Source organism: Raphanus sativus, chromosome 8 (genome assembly GCF_000801105.2).
Source record: "Raphanus sativus cultivar WK10039 chromosome 8, ASM80110v3, whole genome shotgun sequence".
Taxonomy (NCBI): domain Eukaryota; kingdom Viridiplantae; phylum Streptophyta; class Magnoliopsida; order Brassicales; family Brassicaceae; genus Raphanus; species Raphanus sativus.
The window spans coordinates 23,721,557-23,743,597 of record NC_079518.1 but is presented as its reverse complement, the minus strand read 5'-3'; the positions used below and the strand labels follow the sequence as shown (position 1 = coordinate 23,743,597).

At 35.5% G+C, this 22,041-nt stretch overlaps 1 pseudogene; it reads left to right on the top strand.

The window, feature by feature from the left end:
* The first annotated feature begins 5,217 nt into the window (after positions 1–5,217).
* Positions 5,218–13,383, top strand: LOC108818802 (receptor-like serine/threonine-protein kinase SD1-8; annotated as a pseudogene).
* Positions 13,384–22,041: the final 8,658 nt, after the last annotated feature.

Genomic DNA, 22,041 nt, shown 5'->3' with positions numbered 1-22,041 from the left:
TAAAACTTTAATGGATAAATATAATTAATAGTATTAATTTTAATATTTGTATATTTATATTCTCTATTTCACTATTATTAAAAACAATAACGATGTTTTTTATATTTTTATTTACTTATGATATTGTATCATTTTAAAATGGAAGCGTGAATCCAAAATGAAATCGTAAATTTCCAACGTGTTTTTAATGAGGTATTTTTAGAAACGCATTGGAAACGAGATTTTGAGAGCTTCCACAAGCTTCCAATTCCAAATCCGGTTCCGAAGCAGGAAACAGACTTATGATGAAGCTTCCATGCAATTTAGGGCTTCGATCGGGGATTTGACTTTAGAAGCTGTAGACACTTTAAGTCAATCCTGAAGTCTCTAAAGTTAATTTATTGCCAATTAGGCTTTAGCCTTTCTAAAGTCCTTAAAGTCATCCTGAAATATCTCAAAGCCAAAATAACTGTTTTTGTACATAACGTGAGTTGGTTTTCTTAAAGTCACAATTTATGGCTTTTACGGATTCTAAAGCCATAATTTTAAAAGCTAACTTTTATTAACAGCCAAAATTTTGAAAGCCAACTTTTATAAACAGTCAAACTTTTCAAAGTCATCTCCAATCGGACACTAGATCGTATAAAGTCTAGTGTACGCGATTTTAGAAGAAACAAAAATTTTAAGAGTAAACTAGATTTTGATTGGCCTTTAAAAGGGCGGGTTTATTTTTTGTTTTAAATTTAATTTTTGATATTTATTTTTTCTTTCTGATTATATTTTTTTTGTAATCATACATGTGTATAAATTTTAATCAAAATATATTTTATTAAGTTAAGTAATAGTAATTTAAAAGTTAATCCGGTATACACACGGTTAAGACAGGGTTGGGAATCGAACTCATTCCACTGACCCGCCAACCCGCAGATTTCAATTTTGTTTTTGTTAAAAAATATGACCCGCACAATCTGCAAACAAATAATTTTGTACCCCCACCCGTTCCGCTTAATTTTGTTGTTATCCGCAGGTTATATATATATATATTAAATCATTCTTTAATTTAATTATTATAAAAAGTTATTTATAGTAAAAAAAATTATACATTATTTAAATTTTAAATTATTATTTTTATATTCCTGTATTTTTAAAAATATTTATTTTTTTAATTTTTATATTTTAAATATTTGCGGATCGACGGGTTGCCGAAATTATCCTCTAACAAATATATTAAGCAGTTAAGAAAATAATGTAATAGGAAACATGTATATATGAATTCATAATAGAAAATATAAAACACTAAACGGTTAGAGAAAAAAAAATAGGAATACAGTTTCATTAAAAATAGCATTTTGTTTTGTTTTGCACTCAGAAAAGAAAAATATATCAATTTACTATTTAGTTATATATGTATTATTATATAGGATAAACAGATTGGGCATTAGAAAATGAACTTACGTAGAAAATATGATGCAATCATAGTATCAAGTAATATATTATATGCTTTATCGTTGTGTCAAAAGCAATAAAAACATTATGTAGATGATTATATATAAAGACATATTGTTCTGCATGTGTATTTATAAAAGAAACAAAAGTCATTTTAAAACATAGAGAGAGGTTGGTCCCGGATATTTTTTTTTTTTTTTTTGAATGAAATGTTAAATTTAATTCAAAAGAAAAAATTCCTTGTTACAACTATGTGTGTCCAATTTTAAACTTTCTATACAAGAAATATAAAAAACAGAATGTGAACTCTATCTCTTCTTATCTTGTGTTGAACCACATTTGCATTCCTTCTTCATAATCCGAATCTCCCTTCCTCCTTATAATAGTGAATTTGTTTCTAATCTCTTTATCAATCCTCTTTATCAAGACCATACTTGGAACAGATTTCTCACCATGCTTCCTCCTATTTCTCTCTCTCCAAATCGCGTGAACTGTTGACTGGAAAACATGCCTCACAATGAAGTACCAGACTTTACTACCATTTGTTTCCCTCGCTAGGAGTCTAATGAGTTTCTCCCATTCATGTGTATATTGATCACCCATCATTCTTCTCATTAATCCTTCCCAAACCTCCATGGAATATAGGCACTCAAAAAATAAATGCTTCTTTGTCTCCAATGGATCTTGACAGAAACCACAAGAGACATCAGCATTTATGTTCCAACCACGAACACGATCTCCAGTCGACAATCTTTCATGAATTGCAGTCCATAAAATAAAAGAATATCTAGGCGTAGCATGCTTGAACCACACCACCTGATGCCAATCACAGGGTTGATGCTTCTCACGAATAGACAACCAAGTATATTTTGTTGAAAACGCTTTTTTATATCTGCCTTTTTCATTCTTCCATAAAGATACATCTTCCTCTTGCTTCCAGTCATTTTTATACTTCTCAATCTCCAGCTCTACTTTATTAAGCAACTGAACCCGGTGCTTTCTCTTTCTGTGATTTCGACAAGCTTCCACAGTAGCATCTTCAGGGATTCCCATGACTATATGACCTCTACCCTCTAGAACATCATGAAGACATCCTAAGGGAGTCCACATTTCAAACCAGAAAGAGGTCCCGGATATTTTGGAAGGAGTGGTTTCAAAATATTCATTAACGTGCATAGTTAGTTATTGTCATATAATTAGATTTATATTTATACAGAAAAAATTGTTATACACAACTAAATATCAATAGGTCACACTGCAAAATTAATAGAATAGATTGGCAACAGTCGACAGTTATAAGCTGTATGAGCCTTAGAAAATAAATTGAAAGCAAAATTATGATTGGCTATGAATTGACTTTGAAGATTGTAAGATATCATAAAGCCGCAACAGTTTGCATGCCAATCCTAGTCATGTTCAAATTGTACTACTAATTTTCCTCAGTAAAAACATAATTTTCCTCAGTAATAAAAATCTTCTCTCTTCATAAATAATCCATTTTCAGAACTTCTCTTGTTTACAAACGCTTAAACATATTTTCCATCTCTGCTAAATAAATTTTGATTCCAACAAAAATAAGACCACATCCCCTATATATTATTTTAGGAGCACTAAAAGAAAATAACCTCAAGTTGATGTATTATTTATACAATGCCATTTCCTAGGTGGTATTCTCACATTCACTCTTACCCACTTCTTTTAAAAACCCTTTCATTACTAGAAAAATTACATTGTTTTGCCATTGTCAAATCTGTCCAAATTGTGTTATAACACATGATAAATTGCTACAATCATTAAACATAATAATAGATGATTAGTTTTTCAATCAATCATTTATGTTATGATATTGTTTTCCATATATAACAAAGTCACAAACTTAAGTAGTTTCCATAATAATTCATTTCGTTTAATGGTCTGAGAATTTGGATTGACCAAATTAACTTGCATAAGTCTCATTGGCGATGACCATAATATACTGTTTAGTGTTATGTTTTTTTTTTTAAACAATCGATTAATACTTTTGGTTTTGTCCATGACAAAAGTCAAATAGAAAAAATCATACGTAATAACATTATATATTATATTTCATTAAATTATATATGAAATTTATCTGATTAATAACTTATAGTATATATGACGTTAAATACCGTATATTGATCCACTTCTTTATATATATTAAAAAAAGAAGCTACAATATACATTAATAAAAAAATTTGTAAGTTTTTTAATATATTGAGAATCTAAAATAGAAGATATATTTGACGAGATCTCTTGAATCCCTTAACTCAAGCACCAATTTTTTTGACTAAACAATCAACATAAATGTTGATAGACCAAATTATGATTCAATAAAAATTTGCCGCTTCTTTAATATTGTCAAATCTCATAGTCAATATTATTTTCTATTTGTTTCTTCCTTAATTGTAAGAATTTCCAAAAATTTTAAATTTTTTAATAAAAGTTAGGGATTGTTAGTATTAAATTTAAGAGAGAATTTTCGTTTTGTTTGAAATTAAGTGGAACTAACCCTAACTGTAGGGTATACTATATATAAATCAAGTGAACTTTACTCTACAGTTTCACAACCTACAAGGATTAAGACTAGAAAAATAAAATGCTACGAATTTCATCTCTTACTTGAAGTCAAAGAAATCAATGTTGTAGATTAAAGTGAAAATCATTAAACTTTGAAAGTCATACTCGGCTGCTGGTGGAGAGACCATTGAAATAGATTTCGTAGATGCGAAAATTAGTTGTTAGTCTTTATATTTTTTTTCAACTACTATTATGTGTTTCAGCTAATGCTATAGTTTTTTTTATTTTATTTTTCATGGAGATAAAATACATGTAATTATTAAGAAAGATTTAGTTTCACAATTTGATCATTTACTGAAACATGGGTGTTCTAAGCTTTTGTTTATCTTTTCTTTTACACTCTCTTACGGCACTATTGACAACAGCTTTTTAGCAATTTTTAATCAAATTATGTTTTGTTATATTTTGTTTCTGCATGGTTTTATTTGTCTATTTCATATGTTTCGTTTCATCTTTTATTTATGATTTTTAATGATAACAATTATATATTATATATCTATGTTTTATTTTATTTTAAATCATAATTTATCTTTTATTAATATCCACTTACTCTTATTGATTCACTTCCACGATATATGTTCCAAGTAAACTTTCAAAACGAATACACAAGTTTAAAAATAAAATTCACATACAGTGTAATTTGTTTTTATGATTTTACATGTATAATGTCTATTTGATTCAATTTGATCATCTCTTAAAATCTATTCATTCCGCGCAAGGCGCGGGTTATTACCTAGTCATACTATTAAAATACAAGTACTTTTCAAAGTTCACGAGTATAGATTTTTCGTATGTGGACAAGAAGACCAAGACAATCAAGCCTAAAACAGTCGTAAGAAAAATATAGGAAATAAAAAGTAAAGAAAATTCCCTTGGATATATTATTTTTACAAAAAATAGCTTTTAAAAAGAAAATAATCAAAAAAATTTTTATTAAAAGATAAAATATGCATTTATAATTTTAGGATTCACTAATCTAAAGTTACGGGTTTAGAGTCAAGGATGAATTTTGAGAGACGGAATTTCAAATTTAAAAGAATAAAAATAAATATTAAATATTAAGAAAAACAATTTTTTGTCGTTTTAAGTTTTAAGAGTTATTTTTATAACAAAAACTTTTTAAAAAAATTATATGAGATAATTGCCCAAAGCGAATGTGAACTGAATTTATATATACAGGGCAAATTTCTCCAAAGATAAAATATAAGAAATGAAAGGTGTACCAAACTTCCACCATTGTTACACCTTCGTCTTGCTCTTCTTCGTCTTAGTTCTGTTCCCAGCTTTCTCTGTCTCTACAAACACTTTGTCGGCAAGAGAATCTCTGACAATCTCAAGCAATAACACAATTGTGTCTCCTTCTCATATCTTCGAACTTGGTTTCTTCAAGCTCCCCTCAAATTCTGGATGGTATATCGGCATTTGGTACAAGGTAATCTCTAAGAGAACCTACGTACGGGTTGCAAACAGAGACAGTCCTCTCTCTAATCCCATGGGAACTCTCAAAATCTCTGATAATAATCTCGTCATTTTCGACGTATCCAACACGACACCTGTTTGGTCGACGAATCTTACCAGAGGAGATGTTAAATCACCGCTAATTGCAGAGCTTCTCGATAACGGTAACTTCGTTCTCAGAGACTCCAACAACAACAACAACAAACTAGATGGAATTTTGTGGCAGAGTTTCGATTTTCCGACAGATACTTTACTCCCCGAGATGAAACTAGGTTGGGATCGTAAAACAGGATTCAACAGATTACTTAGATCTTGGAGAAGTACAGATGATCCATCAAGCGGCGATTTCTCATTCAAAATGGAAACCAGAGGATTCCCTCAGATTTTTCTATGGAAGAACGACTCGCGGGTGTATCGAAACCATCCATGGAACGGAGTCCGGTTTACTGACACACCGAAGATGCAACCATTTAACGACTTGGTTCTTAATTTCAGAGTGACTGATGAAGAGGTGACTTACTCATTCCAAATCACTAAAAACAACATTTACTCATCTCTTTATTAGAACGGTTTACTTGGCAACATAACTGGAACCAGTTTTGGCACGCACCAAAAGACCAATGCGATCAGTACAAAGTATGTGGGAGTTACGGTTATTGCGACTCGAACAAAAAGTCACCGTTTTGTCAATGTATTAAAGGGTTTGAGCTAGAACCAATATATCCGATGGTATGGGGGTTAGGAAACAGGTCGGGTGCATGTGCGAGGAAGACGCAGCTGAGATGCGACGGCCGAGATGGGTTCGTGCAGTTGAAGAATGTCAAATTGCCGGATTCAATGGAGGCCAGTGTGGACCGAGGGATTGGAGTTAAAGAATGTGAAGATTGTAAATCTAAGAACAAAAGACTTTGAATGTTCTTGTTATTGATCAATGAAGAAGATACAAGACTTATATAGTCGGATACAACCGTCATAAACCCTCGACTATATGGAAAATATCCTAACACACATATGGATATATCCTAAGCTTTAACATTATTATCAATCTAGTAATATGGAAATATACTATTTCCTAATACTCCCCCTCAAGTTGGAGAGTGAAGATTCTGAACTCCCAACTTGGACAAAAGATTATCAAACTGCGGACGACCAAGAGCTTTAGTAAGAATATCGGCAAGTTGATCCTTTGTGCTAACATGCCTCATGGAGATAAGACCAGCTTTTGCGGCATCACGAACAAAATGACAATCTCTTTCTATGTGTTTTGTTCTTTCGTGAAAGACCGGATTGGATGCAATATGAATTGCCGCTTGACTATCACAGTAAAAAGGAACTGGTTTGGTGACTTTAACACCGAGATCGGCCACAAGTTGAACAAGCCACCGCATTTCTTTTGCTGCTGCTGCCATCGATCTATACTCTGCTTCGGCAGAAGAAAGAGAAACCATGTCTTGCTTCTTAGTTCTCCAAGCAATAGGAGAGCCACCAAGGAGCACGACGAACGAACTAATTGATCGTCTAGATAAAGGACACGACGACCAATCTGCGTCACAGTAGACAGACAATTCGAGATTAGGGTCTGCTTTTAAAAGAATACCTTGACCAGGAGATCCTTTAAGAAAACGAACAACTCTCAAAGCTCCTTCCCAATGAGCTTCCGTAGGCGACTGCATGAATTGTGAAAGAATGTGTATGGAGTAGCATAGCTCAGGCCGAGAGATAGAGAGATAAACGAGTCTGCCGACCAAGCGCCTGTATTTTGTGGGATCTGATAGTAGAGGTCCTTTATCAGAAGCAAGTTTGTGATTCTGTTCCATCGGAGTCGAGACTGGTTTAGAACCCAACAGTCCAGTCTCAGCAACAATATCAAGAACATATTTTCGTTGAGATATATAGATTCCATCTGCTGAGCGTGCTACTTCAATGCCAAGAAAATACTTCAATTTGCCGAGATCTTTCATATGAAAACACTTTCCGAGATAAGCTTTAAACTTGACAAGCTTATCAGTGTTATTACTCGCAATGACCAAATCGTCAACATACACCAGAACTCTGATTTCTATTCCATCTCGTGAGTAAGAAAACAGAGAGTAATCTGAGTATGATTGGACAAAACCGAACTTGATAAGAGCTTGAGAGAGTTTTGCAAACCAGCACCTAGGTGCTTGACGAAGACCATATAATGACTTGCGCAGACGACATACTTTCTTTGGATCAGAGTGACTGAAACCTGGTGGGAACCTCATGTATACCTCCTCCTCAAGATCTCCATGGAGGAACGCATTATGAACATCCATCTGATGTATCTCCCAGTTATTTGCTGCGGCTAAACGAAGTAAACCACGAACCGTTGTCATCTTGACGACTGGTGCAAAAGTCTCATTAAAATCTTCTCCTTCAACTTGTCGATTCCCACAAACCACAAGACGAGCTTTGTATCGCTCAACCGTACCGTCAGCATTATATTTGACTTTAAAAACCCACATACAAGCGATGGCAACTTTGCCGGGCGGAAGATCAGTGACATCCCATGTACCTTGTTCCTCAAGTGCATCAACTTCACCACTTACAGCTTTACGCCATACCTTATGTTTCATGGCCTCAGAAAAACTTTTAGGTTCAGCTCCTGCAGCAACGGCTGCGAGAAATACTTGATGCGAAGGTGAGAAACGTACATCAGTAATATACTCTACGAGAGGGTACGGTGTCTTACCTGAGACGGCTTCAGAGGACGATGATAGAGCGAGATGATGAGCGAGATGCTGAGCGAGATGGGTATCTTCGATGCAGACAGTAGTATATCCAATATAGTCTTGATGCTTAGCTGGTGGTGCTCGTAATCTGTGTCCTCTACCGAGTAGTTCTGTTTCTGGTATTGACTTAGATGCTTCTGCAGTCGAATCAACAATAGGTGGTGGAGAAGATGGAAGCTCCACTTCTGTTTGTGGCGTAGCAACAGGCAACTGACTAACCGTTGGTGGTAGTGACGAAGATGTGGAATTCTCAGTACTTTGCGCAACCGTCTCCGTGCTCCCCCTGTCGTTGGAGACGCTAACTGGTGCGATCAACCAATCTTCATCGCAAAACAGAGGAGACGTTGGAGCAACTGATCGGGGAATGCTAGGAACTTCCAAAGAAGCGAATGGAAACTTGTCTTCGTAAAAGATCACGTCACGACCAATAAAGAATTGTTCTTTATCTAAATCAAAGAGCTTCCAACCTTTTTGACCGTATGGATATCCAACGAATGCACATTTGCGGCTCCTAGAACCAAACTTATCTTTATCTCTGGATCGAAAGTGAGAGTAGCATAGACTCCCAAAGACTCGAAGCTGATCATATTGTGGCTTTCGACCGTACAAGACTTCATAAGGAGACTGACCTTTAAGAAGTTTAGTAGGAGTACGATTAATTAGATGTGCCGCTGTCATTACTGCTTCACCCCAAAACTTCACTGGTAGACTGCCTTGAAATAAAAGTGCACGAGAGACATTAAGAATATGTCTATGTTTTCTTTCCACACGTCCGTTTTGCTGAGGTGTGTTGACACACGACGTTTGATGTTGGATACCATTCTCACGGAAATAGCGAGCAAGGCAAGTGAATTCTGTCCCATTGTCGGAACGGACTATTTTGACAGTTTTCCCGAATTGTTTTTCGGTCATAACACAAAAATTTTGCAACACTGTCCTGACCTCTGATTTTTCGAGTAAAAGGTATGTCCATACAGCTCTCGAATGGTCATCCACAACGGTAAGAAAGTAAACTGCTCCACAGGAAGCACGTGTGCGATAAGACCCCCAAACATCACAATGAATCATCTCAAAACACTCGTTGGTTTTATTAAAACTGTCATAAAATACTTCTCTAGTCTGCTTTGCCCGAAAACAAGTGTCACAAGGACTTGGGTCTGCAGTTTTATTCGAAGAAAACATAGGTAAAGACTGTAAAACTGTAAAAGAAGGGTGCCCGAGCCTCTGGTGCCAACGAAAACGATCCACTGAGCTATCAACTTGATCAGTTATACGATGAACCCTTGCAGCCATAACATCCTTAAAGTAGTATACCCCATCTCGCTCTTCACCAGCTCCAATCATCGTTCTCGTGAAACGGTCCTGTAAGATACATATAGTGTCGGTTAGCAAAGCAAAACAGTTTGTTTGTCTTAGCAATTTTGAAACCGAGATCAAAGAACAATTGAGGTTAGGGACAAATAGAACATTCTCGAGAGTGATCTTATCCGATAAAGGAAAAACACCCATGTGAGTTGCGAATGTTCTATTTCCATCTGCAAACCCAACCGGACACGGTGTGATACTGAAAATATTCTCCAATAACGACATGTCTCCTGTCATGTGATGAGAAGCTCCAGTGTCAAGTATCAAATCACCATGTCTTTGCTTACCAGTAAGTTTGTCATTAGTAGGACGTGCCCTCTCATTCATCATCTGCGTGAGAGCATGCCATTGTTCCTGAGAAAATTCTGGAAAATTTGACGAATTTGAAGTCGTTGCGTGGGCGTTGTTAACTCGAGAGTCTGTGTTTCTTGGTCTGTCTGACGAGTTGCTTCCGCGTCCACGACCTCCTCTGCTTGCTCCTCTGTTTCCACCATTGTTGCCCCTGTTTGGTGTTCTGTCTTCCCACCAGTCAGGGAAACCGATTAGCTTCCAGCAGCCTGTTTTATCATGACCGCGACGTCCACAGTGAGAGCAAGTAGGGATGCGATCTCTCTTGTCAGAGCCTCCAGAACTCGTACGAGAAGCCTGCTGTTCGGTTTCAGTGTTTGTCTTGGCGACAAAACCCACTGCTAGCTGTTGTGTTTCACGTTCTTTAGATGAATTGAGGCGCTGTTCTTCACGTATTATTTTTGCATAGATTTCCCCGATGTCAAGCTCTGAGTCGGAGGAAATAATAGACTGACACAAGCCACCAAAACGACTTTCGTCGAGACCCATGACAAGCTGATGAATTTTCTCTGCTTCCCTCGCTTTCTCAAACTCGATGATAGCTGAACAAGTGCACTTTGGGAGTGGAGAATACATGTCGAGCTCTTCCCACATCTTTGATAAGCGACCAAAATATTCGATCACAGATAGACCATCTTGCTTGCACCTGGCGAGCTGCTCCTTTAGGTGATGAACTCGAACTCTGTTTCCTACCGAGAAACGTTTTTGAAGAATGTCCCAAAGCTTGTTTGAATCTTGAATAAAAGTAACAGTGGAGCGTACGCGCGGCTCTATGGATGTTCGAATCCATCCTACAATCATAGAATTAACGGACAACCATAAGTCCAAGTTTGGATCTCCTGCGGCTGGTTTAGGAATGGTGCCGTCGACGAAGCCAAGTTTGCGTTTTGCACGAAGTGCATTGGTCATCTCGCTGGCCCATTCATTGTAGTTCTCTCCGGTCAACGTCACTGACGTTATTAATGCTCCGGGATTGTCTGAAGCATGAAGAGAGTATGGTGTTGTGAGCTGAACACTTCGGTGTTCTGTAGTTGAACTTTTGGACAGAGGAGAATCGTCTCCTTCGACCATGATTTCCGACCTTCGGAAAGTCTTGTTTTGATGTAGGAAAAATTCAGATCGCAGGATTTGTCCGCTCTGATACCATGTAAATCTAAGAACAAAAGACTTTGAATGTTCTTGTTATTGATCAATGAAGAAGATACAAGACTTATATAGTCGGATACAACCGTCATAAACCCTCGACTATATGGAAAATATCCTAACACACATATGGATATATCCTAAGCTTTAACATTATTATCAATCTAGTAATATGGAAATATACTATTTCCTAATAAAGATAAATGCCTTAAAGATTGTAGTTGTACGGCGTTTGCCAATACGGACATCCATCGTGGTGGCTCGGGTTGTATGATTTGGACCGGAGAGCTTGTGGATATCCGGAGTTGCCCTAAGCTAAATCAGGATCTTTACGTGAGAGTCAGACAGGCAGCTGCTGATCAAGGTTAAATTCCTTCTCCTCTGCAAGTCCAAAGTGATTGATTTGGTCATTGAGTTCCATGATACTATAGGATTGGTATCTCTTTTCCGTATTTTCAGATCACAAGAGAAGGAAAAGTGCAAAAGTTATAGGTTCGAGTGTTGGAGTCAGCGTTTTGCTTGTTTTAAGTTTCATTATATATGGCTTTCGTAAAAGGAAGCAGAAGCGATCATCTATTGGTAAAGCAGTAATTACTCTCAGTTCCTTTATTTTTCTCTGAAAACTTTGATAATCTTATACATCTTACTTTTTTTTTGGTGTATCTGATCAAGTGGGAAGCCAAGATTTGCGGATGAAAGAAGCTGTACTGTTAAGTATGGGACACATATCTAGAGAAAATAAAATAGAGGACCTCGAACTGCCGCTGATGGAGTTTGATGCTATTGCCATTGCGACTGACAATTTTTCTGATGCCAATAAGCTCGGTCGAGGTGGTTTCGGTATAGTTTACAAGGTAAAAAAGGATTGAAAACTTGCTTTGGAATCTCTCGTTGGACAAGAATTCACCGTTCATTTGAGGTGTGTGCTAGCAGGGCAGGTTACTTGACGGCAAAGAAATCGCAGTGAAGAGACTGTCAAAAACGTCAGCTCAAGGGAATGATGAGTTCATGAACGAGGCGAGACTGATTGCAAGGCTTCAGCACATAAACCTTGTTCGTCTTCTTGGATGTTGCGTTGATAAGGATGAAAAGATGTTGATCTATGAGTACTTGGAGAATCTAAGCTTTGATTCTCATCTCTTTGGTTAGTGACTCAAAACAACTTTGTTTAAACAATATAAACATTTTTGGAAACAATTAACATTGTGGTCGATTTTTAGACAAAACCCGGCGCCCTAACTTAGACTGGAAAAAGAGATTTGACATTGCTAATGGTATTGCTAGAGGACTTGTCTATCTTCATCAAGATTCACGGTTTACGGTTATCCATAGAGACTTAAAAGCAAGTAACGTCTTGCTTGATAAAGATATGACTCCAAAGATATCAGATTTTGGGATGGCTAGGATCGTTGGACGGGATGAGACAGAAGCTAATACGAGGAAGGTGGTCGAAACTTAGTAAGCTATCATTCTCCAAAACAACAAAACTCTTTTACCATTTAAAAACCAAAAGGAAAAAATGAATACCAATTTAATTTTTGTCACGCAGTGGCTACATGTCTCCAGAATATGAAATGTATGGGAAGTTCTCAATGAAGTCAGATGTTTTCAGCTTTGGGGTCTTACTTCTTGAGATTATAAGTGGCAAGAGGAACAATGCATTCTACGATTCGAACCGTGATCTTAGTCTTCTCAGTTATGTAAGAATAAAACTTTCCCTAAGGTGATATTGCTTTCACTCTCAACATCTGATGATAACACTAAGAAAAAAAAATTGATCATAGGTCTGGAGATTTTGGAAGGAAGGAAAAGGCCTAGAGATCGTAGATCCGGTCATTGTAGATTGGTCAGCATCAACATTTCGGCCGCATGAGATCTTAAGATGCATACAAATTGGTCTCTTGTGTGTTCAAGAACGTGCGGACGACAGACCAATGATGTCTTCGGTAATTTTGATGTTAGGAAGCGAAACAACGGCTATTCCTCAGCCTAAAACGCCCGGTTTTTGCGCTGGGAAAAGTCCTTTTGATAGTAAACAGCGTGAAGATAGATCATGGACTGTGAACCAAATCACTTTCTCGATCCTTGATGCTCGGTAATTTGAACGTTTTCTAGCCGATCTGTTTATACGCAAGTCTCCGTTAAGTCCCAGTAGCTAAGTTACAACTTCAAATATACGTGATCACGTAAAGCACAAAAAATTAGAAGTGGAGATAGATTTATATAATAATTGTTATATTCTTAGAATCTATATTGGTTTATAGATTCTCGGATTTTTAATAAAATATAGTGTTAATGGTTGGATAATTATAATTCTTTACAAAAATTTTATTCAAAAAGTTTAGATTTAAATTATTCCGTAAATCCAGTAAAGTTAGTGTTATTGGAAATTGTTTCTTTTTAACATACATTATTGGAAATTGTATTATTAACATTTAACTCACTAAATAAGATTTTGAGAATACTGCCTATATTTTTTAGATTCTAAAAATTATTGTATCAATTTATTTTTTTCATAAATTTTTACAATATACACAATTCTCTCCTTTTTTAAATTTAAAAAACTTTTTAAATCAAAAATCTCTATATAAATCTATTTCTCTTAATATCTTTTAAGATTAACTAGCGTTTTGACTCGTGCATCCACCCGGGTTTATGTTATAACATTTAACAATGTCATAAACATAATTGTTTAGATGCTTCAGTTATATATTCATAATTCTTGATAAAGTTGTGTTTTGCTCGATGTATTTAGCGATCATTTAACTATGACTATGAGATTGTGTTTTTTCTTATATATCATTTTTATTGATTTTATTTGGAAAACTAAAATTTAAATGTAAAATATGAAAGTTTCAAATATACTTGTTGATCTTATGAAATTATAACATTTAGACAAAAACATTAAAAATAGTGTTTGCATACGAAATAAAGAAATACAAAATAAGTTAAGAATTTTTGCTAATTTTATAAGGCACGACTAATTTAAATTAAACAATTGGTCCCTTTCGTTATCATAAAAAAATTGGCATTTGGTACTTAACAAATTAACATTAGGATCATAATGGACTGAAAACATGAATGAAAGCCTGTTTTTTTTCGGAGAGAAAAAAACAGAAACTCAGTGTTCTTTTGACCAAAAAAAAAACTAAGTGTTTTTATACGGACAATTCACATACACGAGTAACACGAAGAAAGTTTAACCTTATCCCTTTGTGGGTGCTGATGTTTTTCATGGTGAGTTTTTTTTCTAAACATCGAGAGAAATTGTTCTTAGATTTAATACTCCCTCATGGTTAGAAGATAATTCAATCCATTGCTACCACAGATTTATGCATAAAGGTTTGCTAACAAGTAACAACAGTCCTGAAATAGGTTCTGAACAAAAATAGATGATGTGGTAGTTGATGTGGCGACTACTAATATGGTGACTAATGTATGAGTTCAAGAGCACTAACAACAACAAAAGAAAAGAAAATAACACCAGTGGTGAAACTCTTTCTTCACCTTATGGATGCTATGCTGACGTGGTTACTATGTGTACAATATTTTAAAAACTAAATACTCATTTAATAAAAATAAATTTCTAGAAAATATAAAATTTCATTAGTTTTTATTATTTAGTAAAATTAACAGAAAATGATTAATTAAATAAGTTTTAATCTTATATAAGAAATATATTCATAGATGTTTTGATTATAACACAAATCGTCCTTATAAAAGTTATATATGTGTTGTAATGATTTAAATTCAATGCTAGTGTTGCAGTGTTGTCACGATTTATTAATCATAGATATGTTATTTATATTTTAAAAAATAGATTAAGACAACAATGATCAATCAAGAGTAATGCATCAGCAACACTAGCACTGAATTTGAATCATTATAACACATATACAACTCTTATAAGATTAATTAATATAAGATAGGATCGAAATATTTACGAATATATCTAAGATTAAAATTTAATTAATTAATTAATTTTTATTAATTTTACTAAATAATACAAATTTATAAAATTCTAATTTTTATAAAACTTTATTTTTATAAGAAGACTATTTAATTTTTTCAAAATAAAAATTACACATGCTATTTTCGTCAGCAAAATTAGCTGAAGTTGCATCTACACGAACAAAAGCAGATGACATGACAGCTGATCTGATGACTGGTGTATGGTTTCGCCAAAAAATTATAAGTCGGTATGTTTTGACACAACTATATAAGTTCAAATATATTTTGGCACGACTATATAAGTCAGATATGAATCGACTATATCGTGATATATTGGGTACGAAATGAAAGTTTTCTTCTCTGCTTATTAACGACACAACACACATATTGTGTTTATTGCAATATTCCACAGATGCATTCTGTCACACGTTTCCTCTGAACCTATCAAGCCAAAAGGCCTCAAAAATGTATATTATTATATCCATAGAATTTATTCATTTAATTAAATTTTACTTTGTAAAGAATAAAACAATACAAACTGACAAATATATCTATTTAATTTCAACTAGATTTTACTTTGCAAATATCATGTTGTATTAAATTTATATTCAGCTTTGATCCGCCGATTTTTAAAACCAAATTTCCTGTTAGCAATATCTTTTACGTTTATTCATTTCAGATAATATATTATTATATATAAAAAAATCTAAGATATGTCAATTTTATACATGTATTATATAGTTTTCAAATGTTAAGTCGTTATGTCATCGTATTATATTTTTAGCATAAATATTTTATATTTATGAAATTGTTTTCACAAATTTATAAATTTAATATAGTGTTATCATATTTAGTTCAATATAATAGTTTCATTTAATATGAATTATTATTATTATTATAAAATAGATAAAAAGATTATTTTTTTATTTTTTCAGTTTATAAATGATAATTGAATATATATTAATGCATAATAATAGTTCATTGCTGATTACGAAATTAGTTGAAATATTTACATAAATTTTTTGAAATTAAGATATTTTTATAACATTTTTCAAAAAGATTTGTTAATATATACAGTATAACCTCTTTAAATTAATAATCGATAGATTAATATCTCTATAAATTAATATAATTTCATAGTCCCAAAATGAGTTTTTAGTTCAATTAGTATCTCGATAAATTAATAATCTCTATAAATTAATAAAAAAATATAGTTTTGGTGTAATCCCAACATTATTAATTTATAGATGTTTCACTGTATATATATATATATATATATGTTTATATTTAAACAATCTCTATAATTCCATTGTTTTGTTTCTCTTGGCTCCCTCTTCATAGTATTGTCAGCGGATGCCTTGTCCGAGCTCTGGTTCCGTCTTCATCTCTGTCGGTGGCTCGGGATTGGAGTTACGACGCGTCCGCTTGAAGGTTTCCGTGGAGAGGGAGTGGTCAGCTTTGTCAAGTGGTGTGTTCTCTGGGTGTTGGAGGCTTCCTCAGATCCACAAACGCCGGCTAAAGCTTCCGGGAAGAAGGTCTCTCTCAGATCTGTCTTCGCCGGCTTTTGTTTTCGGAATGCGGAGGCTACTAAAGATATGCGTTGCCGCTCAGGAACCCCAGGTATTTTGGGTTTACTTTCTAGTGTCTGGATTGTTTTTAGTTCGGTGAGTTTGCGGTAAAGGCGGGGATGGGTCACTCCGATAGATGAGAGATCTCCGGTTAGATGATGATTCCGTGGAAAAGGCGTAGGCTTTCTTGGAGTGCGTGTCGAGGGTTTCAAGTGTTACAAAGCCGTTAGAGATATCGAGGTTCGATTGATCTAATCGGCGTGATGACAGTGCGGTGAAGAGCGGTGATGATTTCGGGTGGAGGCTCCAGTGAATTCCGAGCTCCGACGAACGGGTAGTGTGAAGGTATTTGCTCCGGCGGCGGTGAGACGGAAGCGGTCGAGTTGAGGAGACGAAGACGTGTGTCGCGTTATTAGTGCAGATCTCTCCACGTGGCGAGCCACCTCCTCGACGCATTTTCTGTTATGGGTCGTGTGGGTTTCGAGTTTGGGCTGCGGACCCGATTTAATTTCTTTTTGAGTTTGTAGGTCTATGGGCTTGTAATCTGTTTCTTGTTGTAATCGGGCTTGACCCATTATCTATTTAAAAACACACTGACGGAAAAAAAATGAAAACCAGTGCCGATCTTCTCAGATATGTCAAGTCATAAAAAACATCACAAGAAATACAGTATAAACAAAATACGTATAATGTACGCAAAATCTTAAGAATTAATCAAATCATATTTTGTTCTCGATTTCCCAACAAATAATATCTTTCAACTAACATTGAATTCATTTATGAAACAGATCCTCTAGAAAAAGTTGATTGTCTTATCTACTCTACTCATATATGCACATAAATAAGGAATTGAACAATTATGGAAATATGTACCATTAAAAAAGACAAGTGGCTAAATATTTTAAATGAGAAAAAAAAACTCGTTTTTGTTGTGAAACTCTGTTATATTATTGAATCAAAGTGTTCCTTATATAGGAAATACATGGCGACATGTGCCTAAATACAATGGGCCATAAACGGGCCAAGATTACAAGTAAATATCTAATGGGCTGGACATCCATAAACATAATATTCATAACACTCCCCCTTGGATGCCAGAACCATATAGAGCTTGTAGTGTGCTTAATGTTGCCTCATTAAAACCTTACTCGGAAAACCCAGTGGGACAAAACCGAAGTGAAGGAAAAAGAGTACAACACACACTACTCCCCCTGTTCTGGACCTCTGTTCTTCAAGTCTGGCGCATGGACACTTTGATGGTTTAGCTTCATGGGCGCCAAGTCTTGAACTGGTCCTTCTGTTGCCACGTCCCAAACGGATAGGTAGACTTCATAGATGTGTAGTTGGTGTAGACATGGTGAAGAAGTCGGCTAACATTTCTCATGACTGAACTTGTAGTACTTTGTGCTTCTTCATCATTCTCCAAATGTGTATAACCTGTTTGAGACCTTGTATAAACCTGTAACATTTATTAAAACCAAACAATCCCTTTTCTTTTGGGTTTTGTTAGTATAAATCAATCTCAAACTTTTAGTTCCTTAGAAGGCAACTTAGGATATATTGATCATGTCCCATTGTCTCATGTTCGGACATGCCAAATTTATCTAAGTAAAGTGCCAATAACACTTATGGCAGGGGACGTGTATGGCTTTAGTATCAATGTCTTATGGTCTGAATATATCCATAAATCTTATCCGACCTAGTATGGCTTGCCATATGAAGGCGCCGATCATATCAATACATTTCTTTTGGTCGGATGTGCATAAGTCTTAAAAGTACTTATGTAAAGTCTTTCCTGGACCAAGGACACATGCCTTGTCCATAGCCATACCACGGTTTGAATATAGTGGTCACTGGAACCGGTTTAGTCGGAACATGATCGAGGGGATCGAGCCGAAACGGGGCCGGAACAAGACCGAGATGATTACATGGTCCATCTTTCTTAGATAAATTTCGACCATGAATGCCTTAGTATATCCATGATCTACTCGGATCATGCTATGTCCATTGTGTGTGTCCCGTTCATAGCTTTTGACCAAACTCTTCATGAACCTTCTTTATTATATGTCCATAACTTGTTCATGAATGGCTATCATGCTATAATTTGATGTTCATCAAAACTAAGCCACTTTTGGATCAATATGCCGTTCCCCTTACTATGGACGTTTCAGGTCGGACAAGACCGAAGGGAACGGATCGGAACGGGCTGGACTAGAACCAAGATGATTAAGGTCGAACTAGGTTTGACGTGATCCTAGTTGATATGGGTCTTTGGTCGTGAATCTGATGGATTCATCCTCTTATTCTCTTTTGACCATATCACATTCTATTCTTGATACTTTGGATCATAGATCTCAATACATATTCATGGCTATCATCTCCACTATAGATCATTGTATTCTTATCATAGCCTGTCCAAGAATCAATCGATCTAATCATCCTTTCTTTAAGTATGAACACAAGGAATTTCCTTCATAATATATGCATGGAGTGTTCAGGGACGTTCTTATAGAACTCCTTTCACTAAGTATTACTTAGTCTTATCCTTTACATGCATTATATGCTTTATATGCAGCTACCTTTCGTTTCAGTCCATGAATAGCTTAGGAACAAAACTATTCTACGAGAATTTCTTTTCTCATCTTTCTGATACTCTTATCATTTCTTTATCCAGTGTTCAATCATGCTGCTTACTACATTTCCCTTTTCTTATATCCAGACCTTTATCACTTTCGGATTTGTAGTAGCATCCACCACATAGGAGTATATCTCCTTATAATCTGTTCCTTGGTCTTTGTGAGTATCCTTGTGTAATAAAGCCATTCCTTGAATGCTTTAAATAGGAATATGAACACCTTAATACATGTCTCACGATTTCTTTTCCTTTCCCACACAGGACCCATTTTTCACTGGTTTTATCTTATCAGATGGTGTTTCTATATATGGCCAATACACCCATCTCTTTTATAGATTCTTTGAATCTTTCTTAAACCCCCACAGTTTCTTTTAGTCTATGAATGCATTCTTGTATTCTCGTGGGTTCTGATCCTCGCTTATATCTTTTAAACTCAAGTGCTATTTTCTTATGCATCTTTATCTTTTGTGTATGTATGTGTCGACACTTCTTTTATAGTGTTCCATTGTGTTCCAGACATGAACTAATCGATTGGAGATTTCATTCTTACTAAGAACCTTTATTACCTTGCAGTTTGGCGTCCCAAACTACATGGTCTGGTATCTTAGATGTTCAGCTGCGCAGCCTTATCTAAATGTCTAGTCTGGTTTCTCTTATGACCTCAGATATGTCTTTTATTTGCACCTTTCTTTTTATTTCCGAGGTTCCTTATCTTATGGAACATGTTGGTCTATCTTTAGACTCTATAGCAACTTGATTATGTCTCTTCTAGGACATTAATTTCGTGGTGCTTAAGCTGGTATGACTTAGTCATTCTTTTTCTTTTCTTTTCGGGTCTAATTTGTCTGGCATTCTTTTAGCTAGCTTTGTATGATCTTTCTTTGGACGTCTTAAATCATATTCTCTGGTCCGAGGATCTTGCCAAGACAAGGATGGTTAATACCATTCCATTTCTTTATACTTGTACCAGCTTATTTCTTTCTCCCCCTGATGTTGGATAGTCGGATTTAATCATGCAATCCGTAAACCTGGCCTTAATCTGATCACCCATATTTGGCTCAAGGTTTCTTATAAAATCGTGGGAGAAAGCATTCTCATATCCAACATATATTCCCAATCTTATCTCATCTTTTTATGAGGTTCCATCCTAGACGGCACATATTATTGTGGTGGTCTATACATAATCTTTTAGGATGGTCTATGTCTGGATCATGACCCTTTATCATTCTTAGATGGGAATATCTATGCTCACTTTATATGGCCTGATGCATATTTTTATTACATGTAAATCCATGTGTTCCCAAGCATTAGCTAGTGATCTTTGTATCACAAAGAATTCGGCCAAGTTCTATCATGGTCATAGACCATGTCACTCGGATTTTTAGTGTTGTTCATGGACCACGGGAGTGTCATTTCTCTCCCTCATGAACATGCTATAAATATTTTAGATGCTTGGAACATTATAGCCTATTGAGTTTCCCTTGTGTACATGTTACACAACGTGAGATTCTATGGGATAACTCTTTTGTGCCTTTTTCGATATCAATCTTTGCATCAATTTTAAAGACCTGGATGGCTAGTCCAGTCATGCCATAAAGTGTATAAAATTTTGTGGTCAACCTATCTGGTTACCTAGGCCTTTTGCCTTTATCATACTGATCTTTTAGCATAGTTTAGATCAGTTGGGAGTACAGTCTCGACCATTTTTATGCCTTGGGCGATTTTTACTTTCTTTATAATCTTAAGGAATTTATATTTCTTTTGCCCATTGGTTCAATGCGGAAACCATTCATTTTTAAATCTTTATAACTCAATGGGTCTTTTATTAGGTGTATATAATGCCTTGGCCGAGTGACTATACTCTTATTTATAAACTCATATATACTCTTATCCATATCATAGAGTTTTGATGTCGAAATTTTTTTCAAGGCATCTGAAGTCTCATAATCCATCTGATCATTTTCTTTTTCATGAGTTTCATACTCTATTTGATCAGTATGGTCATGATCCATGTCATCTTCACCATCTCGGTAAGCCATGTTGGCTTCCGGATTTTTCTTCAAACTCTCTATGTAAAGCTCATACAAGTGCTTTGGAGTTTGGCAATTATTTGCCCAGTGATTACCCATACCACATTTGTGACACAAAAAATATTTTATTTAAGGTTTAAAAGACACACTTCGACCTCGACCTCGACCACGGCTAAAGCCGGGTGTGGTACTGCGGCCTCGTCCTCGCCCATGTGTCTTAAATGTGTCACGACCTCGTCCATAACCTTTCCCACGGCTAGGGCCGGAATGGTTGTTAGGGATTTTGCAAGATTTTAATTGTCATAACCTTTAACATCAAACCAAATTCGATTGTTTGTGTTCTCTTTTAGAGTTTCAGACAGTTTACCTTTGTTTAGAGAAGATCTGAAACCGGACCACCAAGAGAAAGAGAGATCGTAGATGGATTAGGGTTTTGACGGCGCAGCTTAAAACGGGAGGTGAGCGCGCGTCTGAAATCGGATTGATGTGACGTTTGCGGCACTGGATTCTTCTCGTCGAGATCTTCAATTTGATAGGTTGATCGTCATCTGAGTCCTTACGGTTAGAGAGATATGACAGTTTGAAGTTGCAACCGAAATTAGGGTTTTAGGTCACTTGACGGCGCGTCTTAGAATAGCGATTGAGAGCGCGTCCGACGTCAGATAGAGTCGAGGCCGACGGCGTTGGATTCGTCTCGTCAAGAGCTTCAATTTGATATGTGGCTCGTCGTCTGGATCCTTACGGTTGAAGAGAACGAGCTGTTTGAAGTG